This window comes from Pollicipes pollicipes, unplaced genomic scaffold (genome assembly GCF_011947565.3).
Source record: "Pollicipes pollicipes isolate AB1234 unplaced genomic scaffold, Ppol_2.1 Scaffold_4002;HRSCAF=4701_pilon_pilon_pilon, whole genome shotgun sequence".
NCBI lineage: Eukaryota > Metazoa > Arthropoda > Thecostraca > Pollicipedomorpha > Pollicipedidae > Pollicipes > Pollicipes pollicipes.
In genome coordinates this window covers 27,569,945-27,582,593 of record NW_023596420.1, presented here as the reverse complement: position 1 = coordinate 27,582,593, position 12,649 = coordinate 27,569,945, and positions in this window count along the sequence as shown.

The window sequence follows — 12,649 nt, the reverse complement described above, 5'->3', positions numbered from 1 at the left end:
GACCGCAACATCTTTTTCTTGGTATTTTAGACATCTTAGAGACCTATGCAGCGGAGATGCGCTCCAGATGCCTTGAAGAGCTTTCACGAGGTTGTTCTTGGCCATACGCCCCTCGGGTGCGATGTCCTGGCTCTTCTTGATCGGGTCATGTTATTAGTCTGAAATGACAGATACTGATTAAGCAATAGTATGAACAAATAGTATGATAATCTGTGGAAACATTGCAGTGACATTAGTTTGGGGTAGATGACGGAGAGTGCTATACTTGTGATATGATCGGGAATCGATTTGTACATGGGTGGGGGTGAGAGTTAGATTAAACCTCTCAAGCTTTCCCTAAAGGAATACAACGGTGACGTCTAGCACCGTCAAACTTTAAGTAGCAAACCCTACATCATTTTGTTATGACACAACAACTACGAGAATCGCCTGATTATTACAAACACATTTAATGATTGTGCACCTACAAAAGCATTCGCACACTTCAATTCTTCGTTTTGGAGTGTAACACAACCGTTCAAAAGTGTCAGGAACTGGGAGCAAAATATGGAGATAACGCTGTTGAAAAGCATTGTTCTACAAATAGTTTTGAAGTGAAAGACAGAAAAATTCTTAGGATCAGTGTCAAAGCGTCAAGTAATCGTTGGGGAAAGACACCCCATGGGTCTTCTTTCCCCATCGATATAAGGGGCATCTTTCTGACCCGTAACGAAATTAGTTGAAGCATGACGAGTGAAAACTGGGTGGTCGTGACGTGCTGACAAACAACACGCACACACAAACAAGCAAACTGCATGATGATCTGCGAACCAAAGTCCAACAATATATGAGAATGATGTACTGTCAGACATTTCTTGACCTATTTTTCCTTCGAAAACGTCGAAAAACAAAAAAAGCACTGACTTATCAAGTTAGTCAGCTATTACAGAATGTCACTGGCTTAAAATGCGTGTTTTGTGTAACTTCAGGAAAATCACACTCGGCTTAGGCATAGGCACGAAACCTTCGTCAGCTTCTGCTTCTGCCTTGCGAAGCCGAAATTATTCTACAATGATCCGGGCTCTGCTTGGCTTTGAACCATTTTTCACGGCTGGTTCGGCTACGGCCTCCGCTTTATGCCATTTGGAACCGTTGGCCTCGGCTTCGGCTTTGTGTTTTGTTCAGAGCTGATTTCGGTTTCGACTTCGGCGCAGCATGCCGACTGAATTTTGACTTCAGTCTTGGCCTCATGCCGTCTTGAACCGCTGGCGTCAGCTCTTTCGTTGTGATTTTGATCACGGCGACCCCGCAATTACAACTTTACTCCACAAAACATCTTCGGCTTCTTCGGCACATCATTTCACTCCAATATGCCATGCAACTTCTCTGTGCTGGGACACAAATATGGTTGGTAACAAAAACCAGCGAGTCGTTCCCCAGACCACCTTACACCTCACGAGGACCGGAGGGATAACTGCTCAAAACGTTGTGTGCCTGCATGCTAACGCGGGGCGAGGACGTCAGTCTGATCAAATCTGCCATCCGTGATGCTTGCGCCCCTTTCTCAGGGGTGGCGCCGACAACTTTTGATATGAGGACAAGGTCGTGAAACCATCGCGACACTTGTTTAAAAAGAAATAGATGAGAAATCAAGCGCCAAATAACTGGCGTTCAGGTAAATCGTCATTGTTATGCAAATTCCTAACATGTCTTGAGTTGCATCATCGCGACAAGTGGGGCGCGGGAATCGCGAGTAGCGGCAGGAGCTGAGACCCACAAGCTTCTGAAAATTTGCCATTGATGCTGCGCTTAACCTTCGGCGCTGACTGGAAAAGTAATCCATATGGCTTGTTCCGTACAAATCTGCCTTTACACGGTTCCCCTTTTTTGTGAAATGTCGGATTTGCTGTCCCGTCTCTGAGCTTCTGTTTATCCCCATTTCTCGGTCCCCTGTCGAGTTTCCCTTTAGAGTTATGTTTTGTCTAATTTACCGTCCCTGCGGCCCCGGCCCCACGGCCAGCCCGGAAACTGCGCCACATGCGTCGTGTCCTGTGCGGGGTCGCGCCGCCCGGTAACGGGGCAGTTATCTCGCGAGCGCCGCCAAGGAGAAGGCGCATATGTCCTCTTCCTGGCCCGATATTCAAACCTCAAAATATGGCATCAGCTGACGGATGCGTGTTGACGAACGATCGAACGATATCGAACACGGCTATTATCCCTGGTCTTCCCAACGTGTCCTCCGTTGCTCCATGCTGGCGAGAATCGCGATGCCGCAAATTCTTATCGGCAAATTGCATATTATCCAGGCCATAGGCAAATTTAATCCTTTATAAAGCACATGCCACTTTATACTTACCCTTTTAGGTATTAAACTAAGGTCCAAAATTTATTTTAGTTGGTTTATTTAACTGCTGAGAAAGGTTTCGGGACTTTAAAGATATAAGCGTGTAACGGATGTGTCTCATTAACAATGGAGCAGAAAATACTCATAAATCCATTTCAATTAGTCTATTTAACTGCTGAGAGAGGTTTCGGGAATTGAAAGATATAAGCGTATAAGGGGTGTCTCATTAGCAATGAAGCAGAAAATACTCAAAAATTTATTTTAATTACTTTATTTAACTGCTTAGAGGTTTCGGGAATTGAAAGATATAAGTGTGTAGCGTATGTGTCTCATTAACAATGAAGCAGAAAATACACTTTCGGGGGTAATACTCTGAAGTTGGTTCCGGCCAGTCTGGCCCACCACTGCCAGGGCACTCATTTAAAACCTTTCCGCTACAAATCATGAGACCTTGGACTAATTAAAAATTAAACAACACCAATATATGCACATGTAACAGATAACGGGATGCATCTGCAAAATTCACCAAGTCTGTCCGTACCTAACCAAGTCATTAGGGCTTTTATACCTTAACCTCAGACTAACCTAGTCCAACGCAGTGACTTGCTTTGAGCTTCAAAACTTTCTCCGAATACAAAACGGATACTAATGAATGTACTTACAATTGTGTGTGTGTGTGTGTGTGTGTGTGTGTGTGTGTGTGTGTGTGTGTGTGTGTGTGTGTGTGTGTGTGTGTGTGTGTGTGTGTGTGTGCGTGTGCGTGTGCGTGTGCATGTGCGTGTGCGTGTGCGTGTGCGTGTGCGTGTGTGTGTGTGTGTGTGTGTGTGTGTGTGTGTGTGTGTGTGTGTGTGTGTGTGTGTGTGTGTGTGTGTGTGTGTGTGTGTGTTATTGCTAAGCCCCAGATTTCTGCCGGCTGGCGTCGTCGTCATTGTGGCTTCATGACGCACTTAGCCGCTGGTGCCATGTGGCGTCGCCTGTTCTTCACCCTAGTAGGAAGGGCGGACAACATGGGGACGTTCCCCGGATGAGCACGTCTGAGATCTTGTCTTCATCTAAAATCGAAACTTTATCGCACCAGCGTTGTTGAAGCACAAATCGTCATTTGTGGAGTGTGGCGATGGGTAAATAAAGTCTTATATACTGACGCTATCATGCAAGGCACTTACATACAAATTTTTCAGGTGCACAGCTTTTCTAAATATTTAATCCGAGCTTTCTGAATGAATGGGTTTCTGGGATCAGAGATCAAATTAAACAACTAAGCATTGCTTGTTGTGTGAGCGCTGGCCCCTTACCATGCGATAACGCATTTCCAGGTTAATGACAGAATTTGGTGACGGAGGCTTGATGTGCCGCAATGCTTGGTGCGGCCCGTCATATTTTTTGACGTCTTCTGACCTTGTGCGCAGCCGCTGCCACCAGCCCCAGGCCATACCTGTCAAGGGCATAAAGTGAACACTCAAAACGACTCAAACCCGCCCTACCACGAGTGGGTGGATCGGAATGCAGGTGCTTTCACCGACCCGAGCCATTGGAACGGACGGGCAATGAAAAGGAAATATGCACAAAATTGCAGGCCTGCATCTATTTGCGTCCTAAAACTTGTGCAATACGCGACGGTGGAAATGGCGGTAACACATGGTGGTCATTGACGGAGCGCACGAAACTAGCAGCGGTACAGCTGCGACTGCTTTTCCGTACGCTCCGCCAGTCCGTTTTCTTCCGCTCCGTTTCGTGCGCTGTGGAACGACTCCCTTTAAGGGAGTGTTTCACATTTGTATGTGGTTGTGAACTGAAATAGCCGTTTTGAAGATTATTCGATGCAGTTTACAACCCTGCCCTTCTTAAGTCACCAACCCAGTCAGTGTCTGAGCTACACGCCGGCAAAAAACAAAAAATGTGCGGACAATTTCATGCAGACTATTTCAAGATCATCCAGGCTTCCACACCGCCATAAAAACATCATTTAAATCCTGTCATTCCTTTGGCCATGCGGCCAATGAATTATCATCAACGCCATCAAATATGTAATTGTCGAGTCGTTCATAGCTGGCGTTTGTGAGCACGACTTCTAGATACGACAATCGTCAACTGACTCTCAATCGATGTTGTGCAAGGAGCGACGACGCAGTCATGCAATGACGTCATGAGGAGCATTATTTATTATTATGTCATAAATTAATGGATAAATGGTGTTGTATAGAGCAGTCCTTTTCTCTTAAAAGTATGTCAACAGCTGTAGTTGTGCTTTTCCAGCATTTCTGCTGCTCTCTTCAATGTCTTCAAATGTGGAATGTGGCACATACTTTTTAAGGCGACAGATCACACGGCCGGAGACTGGTACTGAAAGCAGCTTAGCTCAATTTATTATTAGTTAAGTTTATTTATATCAATGATCACTTGTTATGTCTATTATTAGTATGAAATAGATCTACTTTTATTGTTACTTATATTCATTGTTACTTGCATTGATAAGTTCAACGTTTAGCAGCAGCGGCAGCAGGTTTCAACGTAATTCATCCTCATCACACCACGATCGAATAAGGTGGCGAAAAGATTAAGAGAGAGTCCTCACATTATTGTCCGGCGAGCAGATAAAGCACCAGCATTTGTCTTGCTCGACCGGAGCGGCCACCTTTCCAAAGTGAAAACATCTTCAGTGACACGCCTAAGCTTCCCAGGATAAGGCATGATCACATTAAAAAGCCGAAATGCCCAAAATCTGCACGAAGAATGCACCGTTCTGATGTTCAGAAGGAAGCCTGTTTTATCAGGTAGATGACATCGCCATGGGCTCTCCCCTGGACATACTCTTCGCCCAAGCTTGCATGTCGCACATCGAGGCACAAGGTTCGGCTGAGATGGAACTGCAGTCATTCACGTGCGGCCGTTATATCAACGAAGCTGTTGTTGATGTACATGGCGACAACCATCTCCCGGAGCTGAAACGCGAACTGGAAGACGTGTCCATCCTCATCTCTGCCATTGGGAAAAGCGCTGAAAACAAGCTACTATTCCTGGACGTACGTATTCATACATCGAGTGGACAATGTGAGCCTGAAATCTATCGTAAGCTGCCAAACTCGGTCCATTGTTTGACCGCGAGGAGCAAATGCCTCGATAGACACGGACGAGGTGTCGTAAGGGCGTGCGTTCACAGAGCGTTCAAACTATGTTTGTCATGGCCACTGAAACATAAAGAACTCCAGCAGGTAAGCCAACTTGTTGCTGACAACGATCACAGCATCCACGTGGCCGAAAAAGAATCCCGGCTCAAAATGAAACGGTATGCTCAGCTACAGTCTGGCCCCAAGAGTGAGACACCATCGGGGTCGACACTCTCCCTTTTTTTATTGAGAACCACGTGACAGCAGCCTACACAAAGGACGAGAGGATTATCCGAGATATCGTGCCCAAAAACTGCCAGCCTGTCCAGCCTCAACGCAAAATCAAGCTCATCGTCTTCTACCGAAGCCCTAGTGACCAGCCTGGCAATGGGGAATAACTTACTCAAGAACCGCCTGCGCTAAAAACGACCAATGCAGTGTACCAGTTTCGCCGCAATACCGGTGGCTATGCGCACTATCCTAATGGTGCCTACATAGGCCACACGACCACAGTCCTCGGCAGGCGTGTTGCAATGCGCCTGCAAGATTCACTGGGAGGCTCTAGTCGCCATCTCAATGAGGCCCATAGGAGCAAACTGGGCACATAGTTCACGATTAATAACACCACCATCCTCGCCCATTGCTCTGACAGGCAGAAACTGCAAGTGCTGGAAGCAGTGTGCAACCGCGATAACGACCTTTCATCAACCACCAGGCTAACGGAAAGGACACACGTCGCTTGTTTGACGGTCTGCCGCCTGCTGCCAGGCTGGCATGATGATCCCTGCTGAGGGCTGCTTTGGAAATTTTTAGCGAGTTCCTCATGGTTTTGTCCGAACCACCATGATCGGTTCATTGCGAATTTTCCTTGCGACGGGCCTTTACCGAATTTATGTATTATTGTAATTTTATGAGGCGTTATGCAGTTTAAATCATTATATAGTGTTACTGAATATCGCCCTTACTTGCAATTGTCTAATAATGTCCTATGTCGGACGAAACGTTGCAAACGTGTGGAGCTTTAATGCATCTCATTGAGCCACAAAGACAAAATGCGCTCATAAAATCCATAATTTGAAGAAGATGATATTACAAAACAAATATGCCGTCATTTACAACAAGAGAGCCTGCCTCCAAAGTACACGTATATATATATATATATATATATATATATATATATATATATAACTGGGCAGTTTTGCTTTCCTTGTTGAAATAGCGGTATATCAGTAGAAATATGAGAGCATCATCGGAAATTACAGAGAGTTGTGGGCATTCACGCAGCGGTTAATACTACAGAACACTGTATTATGTACGCATGACGTACGTTTCCGTTGGCAAAGTATGTAAACGTGAAATTCACTGGTTGTCTGATGTAACCATTTCATTGAATAACCTCATGTTCTGTCTAGGAATGTCCATGGGAAAGGAAAGTTGGCATGATATGATATGATATGGCATGGCACGACACCTATCCATGCTATTTCACCACATAAAGAGGTTTGTCAACCTAAATACATAGCTACTGCCAAAGTTCCAGTACACTGATCAGTTACTCGGTCCCACCTCCAGTCTTAATAAATATAGCCGGCAATGAAAGACATGGCGTCCACTCCGTCTCTTGGTAGTGAAGCTATGTGTGTTGTCCCGGTTTCGACTCGACCTGCGAGACACTGCCGCGCCCGGCCCAGAGAGGAGGTCAAAATAACAAATCAGCTCGCGTCATTGTCCGCACCCGGCGTCAATACCCGAGGGCAGATCCTCCGCGTATGTGTGAACGCTGAGGACATCTGTTGTATGCTTCGTGAACTTCAGTAATGACACCACAAATATCAGCGTAATGATTACCGTGTATATTTTCATTTGCTGTTGGGTACTCATCGTATTAAAGACTAGTTACTTTGCAGGATTTTTTTATTCGATTTTCGAGCTTGGTGCCCAACAACGTCTTACACCATGCAGGTAAGATTATTACATTTGCAGAATTGCAGTGACCGAAGTAGAAATTCATTGCCAACAAAATGATTCACTGGCACATTCAAACTTTAACCCGCATGCTGTTGGCTGTCTAGATAAACGGTAATTGAGATATTCTGCGTTTTTACGCCACTTTCTAAGTGATTATATAATATGCAGCAGGCAATGGCAATATTTTGCGATAAGCAGCAGGCAATGAAATGGTATCCCATTTGGTGAAACGGGCATAGTCACTTCTTTACACCTCCAAAATTTGGCCCTGTTCCGGTGGCTATGTTCGGACTTATTCAACTTGTTATACCTTACATAGCTTTTCATTACCAACGCACGTTACCGTTACAAGCAACGCAACCATTACATATGATATTCCAGTTTTGGGTTTCATCTTACGTGTCATGGTAGGGCGTATTCCGCAAATGATTCGAGAATCTTAGCCTTTATGAAGATTTAAGAAACGTCCAGCGCTAAATGACATGGCTTCATCACGACAAATGACATTCTCATTTTGGCTGTCGTGTGCTTGTGCTCAGCCATCATGGTGTCCGTGACGGTGTAATGTATCAATACATAAATAAATACACATACATATATTTATTTATTGGACACATGCTGCTTTATGCATGTTTGATTAAAAACGATCACTGATTCCGCATCGGCAAGCTTTTTGATGCATCGTTCGAGGTTCCAGGCTTTCGACTTAGTATCATTAAGATAAGAGACTTAAGACAAAAACAGACAAAGAAGCTAAGGTAAGAAAGGCCAAGGCGCTTCGCTTGGGTCTTTGTTCGCTAATTTCTTTATGGGACATGTAGAAGCCGACACACCACAAAATGACAATGGAAAACTGGACATTTGCTGTCGTTATGCAGGCGATATTAAAGTGGAGGTTAGGAACACTGACCTATTAGAACATCCCAAAAATATCTTTGATGAACTATCTGGGTTAAAATTCACAAGAGACCTAAGTGTGTAAAATGTAATGCCCGTTCTTGACGTGACTGTTGATGGACAAGGACAGCGATCTAGAACGACATTGTACCAAAATTAGATTGACGACAGACGGTGCTGAAGTACTGAGAGTGGATGTCTCGACACTAAAAATTAGTGTCATAAGATCATTTCTAAGACTTGCATTGAAGCATCGCTCTGAATGAAAGAGATCACATTCGGCATTGGTAAGAATCAGACAGATCTTGGTGAATAACGGCTTTTCAAATTCCGACGTTGAAAACGAAATGCAATGATACGTGGCAAGACTAACACTAAATCAAGACAAGGCAAAACAAAAAGCAGGCGAACCGTATTATCATAATCAAATGACATCTGCCTATAAACAAGGCGAAAAAGTTCTACGGGAAATAATCTCTCGACACCTAAAAGGCAAAGAACGACCAAGAGTAGACATTGTCATGTATTACGGTATTGGGAGAATATCTAACTTTCTTATGAGAAACAGCCCGAGCTAACACGAAAAACTGAAAAAGTGTATCAATTGAAATCTAATCTCGAAGGCTGCGAACTTCATTCCAAACACTTCATTGGAGTGGCCATAACGACACTCTCACGACGCCTGACAATGCACTTGTGCGACGGGGCACCCGCGGAGCACATACGACACGAACATGATAGGACATTGGTACAAACAACTGACGGACAACGCTGACATTCTTCAGAGAGTGTAGGGACAGAAGACACCTTCAAATCTGGGACACCTGATTGAAGACGCCTTCATATTTATTGACGACCTCTCTCCAGACCTAAACAAAGTCTTGCACAACTCTTGAGTTATTAGGTGGTGGGAGGTAGGTACTGTGCATTTGAATGTGGCCATGTGTTTTTGTAGTGTTTTCATTACGGGTACATTTTTACTTATCGAGGGTAACGGCAGAAATTTCCTGTCTTTTGCTAAGACAAGATGCTCTTAATATAGCGATGCAAATCTTTCATCTTTAAAAACTCAAAACTTGTTACTTGTGCCACTTATATATTTCCGACGATAAGATAAGGTCACGAAAAGTTAGAATGCATAGCTATTCACGAGGATATGAGTAGTCGAAAGCCCAGAACCTCGAACGAAGCATCAAAAGGCTTGTCAATGCGGAAGCAAAAGCCATTTTCAATCAACCACGCATGAAGAATGACATGCAAGAAACATCCTGCCAAGATATACTGGCATTTATATATATATATATATATATATATATATATATATATATATATATATATATATATGGTGGGCGTTTACGTCACTATTCTTAAATTACACATCAGTAACCTTTGAACTACAAAATGCAGACGCAGATATTATTAATTTCGGTACGAGTAATTTGCTGAAAGACGCGGTACCTCATCCTGATATCAAAGGTCCCAGCATGCCGCATGGACGGACATAAATGTTGTCCGGCACCAAGGTCGATTTTCAGTACATCTTAATGTTAGCCAGTGAGAACTGGCTGCGCGCTGTCGGGACTCTCAGATCTGTCTCGTCAGTCCCTGCGAGACCGGCCGGCCAGCACATTGGCGAGGTGAAGGGAGCATTGGGTCCACGCGCTAGGTCGGCGGCTCGCTGGACACGTACATCTGCCATTATCTGTTTGTTTTGGGTGCGAATACATGCTAATGCTCCTGCCGCCCTACTGGGAATAAGCCTGATGTGCACGTCTTCAGTATCCATGTAAGTGCATGTCGTGGCTTGCTGCATGGCTTGCAGAGCACGTCGTCTTATTCCCACGATCATCATTAGGCACGCAACAAAAGCCTTGGCAGGAGGGGGGGGGGGGGGGGCACAGGGTTGACAGAACACCCCTTGATAGTGAAAAGGCTGCCAACCAAAAAACAGATCTCTGGAAATAGCCCATCAGACGGCCCTCCCTGACGCGGGGGGGGGGGGGGCCATCAATTCCGTACTGTTTTATACCGTGCCCCCCACCGTTTGACACTGGGGCCCTGACTGGCATAGAACCGTTCCGTTTTCTCAATATGAACACTCATCATAAATTCTCAGGCTTCCCTTCACTGCCGGGGAGCCCCGACCAACGCAAGAGGCCCTCTATCACTCGGGGTCCCGTCCTTGTTCCTGTCGAACAAATGTTTTCCTGCTCACCTCGAAGTCCCTTGGTGACACTGGGGATCTCGTTATGCACTGTGGGCTTCTGACAAAAACAGGAGCCTCGCGTTGTTGCATGGGCCCCGACAAGCGTAAATCACGATCCGGCTTTGTCCCTTCTTGAGAAATGGGCCCCCAGAGCTCAGACCGACACGGAGCCGACTGTTTGGTGCTGGTGAACTCTGACCGAAATAGATGTCTGTCTCAGGGTCCTCGATCTGTGCGAGAGGCTTTTCAACTGACATTTGCGATCACAGGCCTTCGGAAATGGCACTTTATGTGACATACAGCCAGCCCTTGGGGCCCTTGAGCCATCCAATGGGGGAGTTGATCTTTTGGTGTCGAGAAACCCCTCGGCCCCTCTTCGGGCCCGCTCAAACACCGCTCCTGGCCGACTCGGACCCCTTGCCGCCACAGGAACCCTGTTAGGCACTGTGGCTCCCGACTTGCAAAAGCCCCTTATTGTGTTAGGAACCCAAGGGCTCAGACGGGTATGGAGCCGGCTGTTTGACTCCGTGTCGAAGTCGTTTATCATGAGGATGGAGAGCCCTGATAAGAGGGCCCTGATAGAAGCCCTCCATCTGACATTTTAGGCCACAACATTACGGGTGGAGTCAGGACAAGTGTGATGAGTGGCCCTTGATCTTTGGTCTCGAGGGACCCTTCAGCTCCTCTTCGGACCCTCCTCAAACAAAGCCTGTGACCGACTAGAGGCCACCAGCCGACGCATGACCTGGTAGGAATGTGGACCCCTGACCGACACAGGGGCCCCAACCATTGTCTCAAGGACCCAGACCAATGCAAATCGTGGCCCCGGCCTTGCTCCTGCTTGAGAAATGGGCCCCCAGGGTTCAGGCTGACAGAGAGCGAATTGTTCGGTGTTCATGGTCTCAGGCCCGACTCAGATACCCGCATTGTCTCAGGGGGCCCTCAAACGGTGCAAGAGCACCTCTGACTGATGTTTCAGACCGCGACCCTACGGGAGGCTATTCCTTATATGGCCTAGAGCCAGTCCTTCGGGTTGTTATGCCTTCTAGCCGGGCCATTCATTGTCGGTTCTGGTGGACCGCCCGGACGCCTCTTCGGGCCTCATCGAACGATGGCCTTGGTCGGCTCGGGCCCCTTGCGAACACGGGGATTTCTGTTAGGCGCTGTGGGCCCTGACAGATAGAGGAGCCCCGACCAGTGAAAATTTCTGGCCACGGCTTCGTAGCTGATTGGGTAGTGAGCCCGCAGACCCATGCCGACACGGAGCCGACTGTGCGATCCTGGTGATGCCTGACTGTCATAAAGACTCATATCGACTCAGGGGTTCCCTGCTCGGCGCGAAGGACCCTCTGGCTAACATTAGGGTGCCGGCCCTACGGGCCGGACCGGGGATCTGCGCTAAAGGCCCTGACTGGCTGACTGACTGTCATTTGATGGCCCGTTTCGCAGGCTGGGGCCCCTGAATTCGACTCCGACCAGCCCTGCGTGCCCTTAGGCCCTTCAATTAGACCTCTGATCGTCGGACACGGTGGGCCCGCTAGGTTCTTCGCGCCTCCTCGAACACTGCTTCTGGCTGACTCGGAGCCCATTGTCAACACAGGGCCTCCGTTATGCGCTGTGGGGCCCTGATAGATGCATGTGTTTCGATCAATGTGAATCGCTGGCTCCGGCTTTGTCCATGCTTGGGAAACAGTCTCTCACGCCCATGCCCCCAAGGAGCCGACTGTACGTTACTGGTGGTGGCTGACCGGCATATAGGCCCTTATCGACTCAGGGGACCCTTGATCAGCGCGAAGGGCCCTCTGACTGGCATTTGAGTGCCAGCCCTACGGACTGGCGCCACTAATTCCGACCTCCGGCCGGTGTTTCGGACCCCTGGATACCCTCAAATCAAGCCCTTAAGCGTGTGTTCCGAGGAACCCGAAGGGCTCCTCGGAGCCTAAGGGAGGGGGCACGTGGCTTCTTTGCCCCACCCTGCCTGCACTTCTGCTCATCAGCATACGTCTTGTGTGAACTTCTTCGCCTTTCATGTCATTACATTTTAGGTCCGGCGTCGAGCGGCCTGTTGTGCATCGAATTTTAACACCAGTGACGTCGTGTCTATGTTACGAAAAGGTGAGGCAAAAATCGCCGGACAGTTCTACCTCC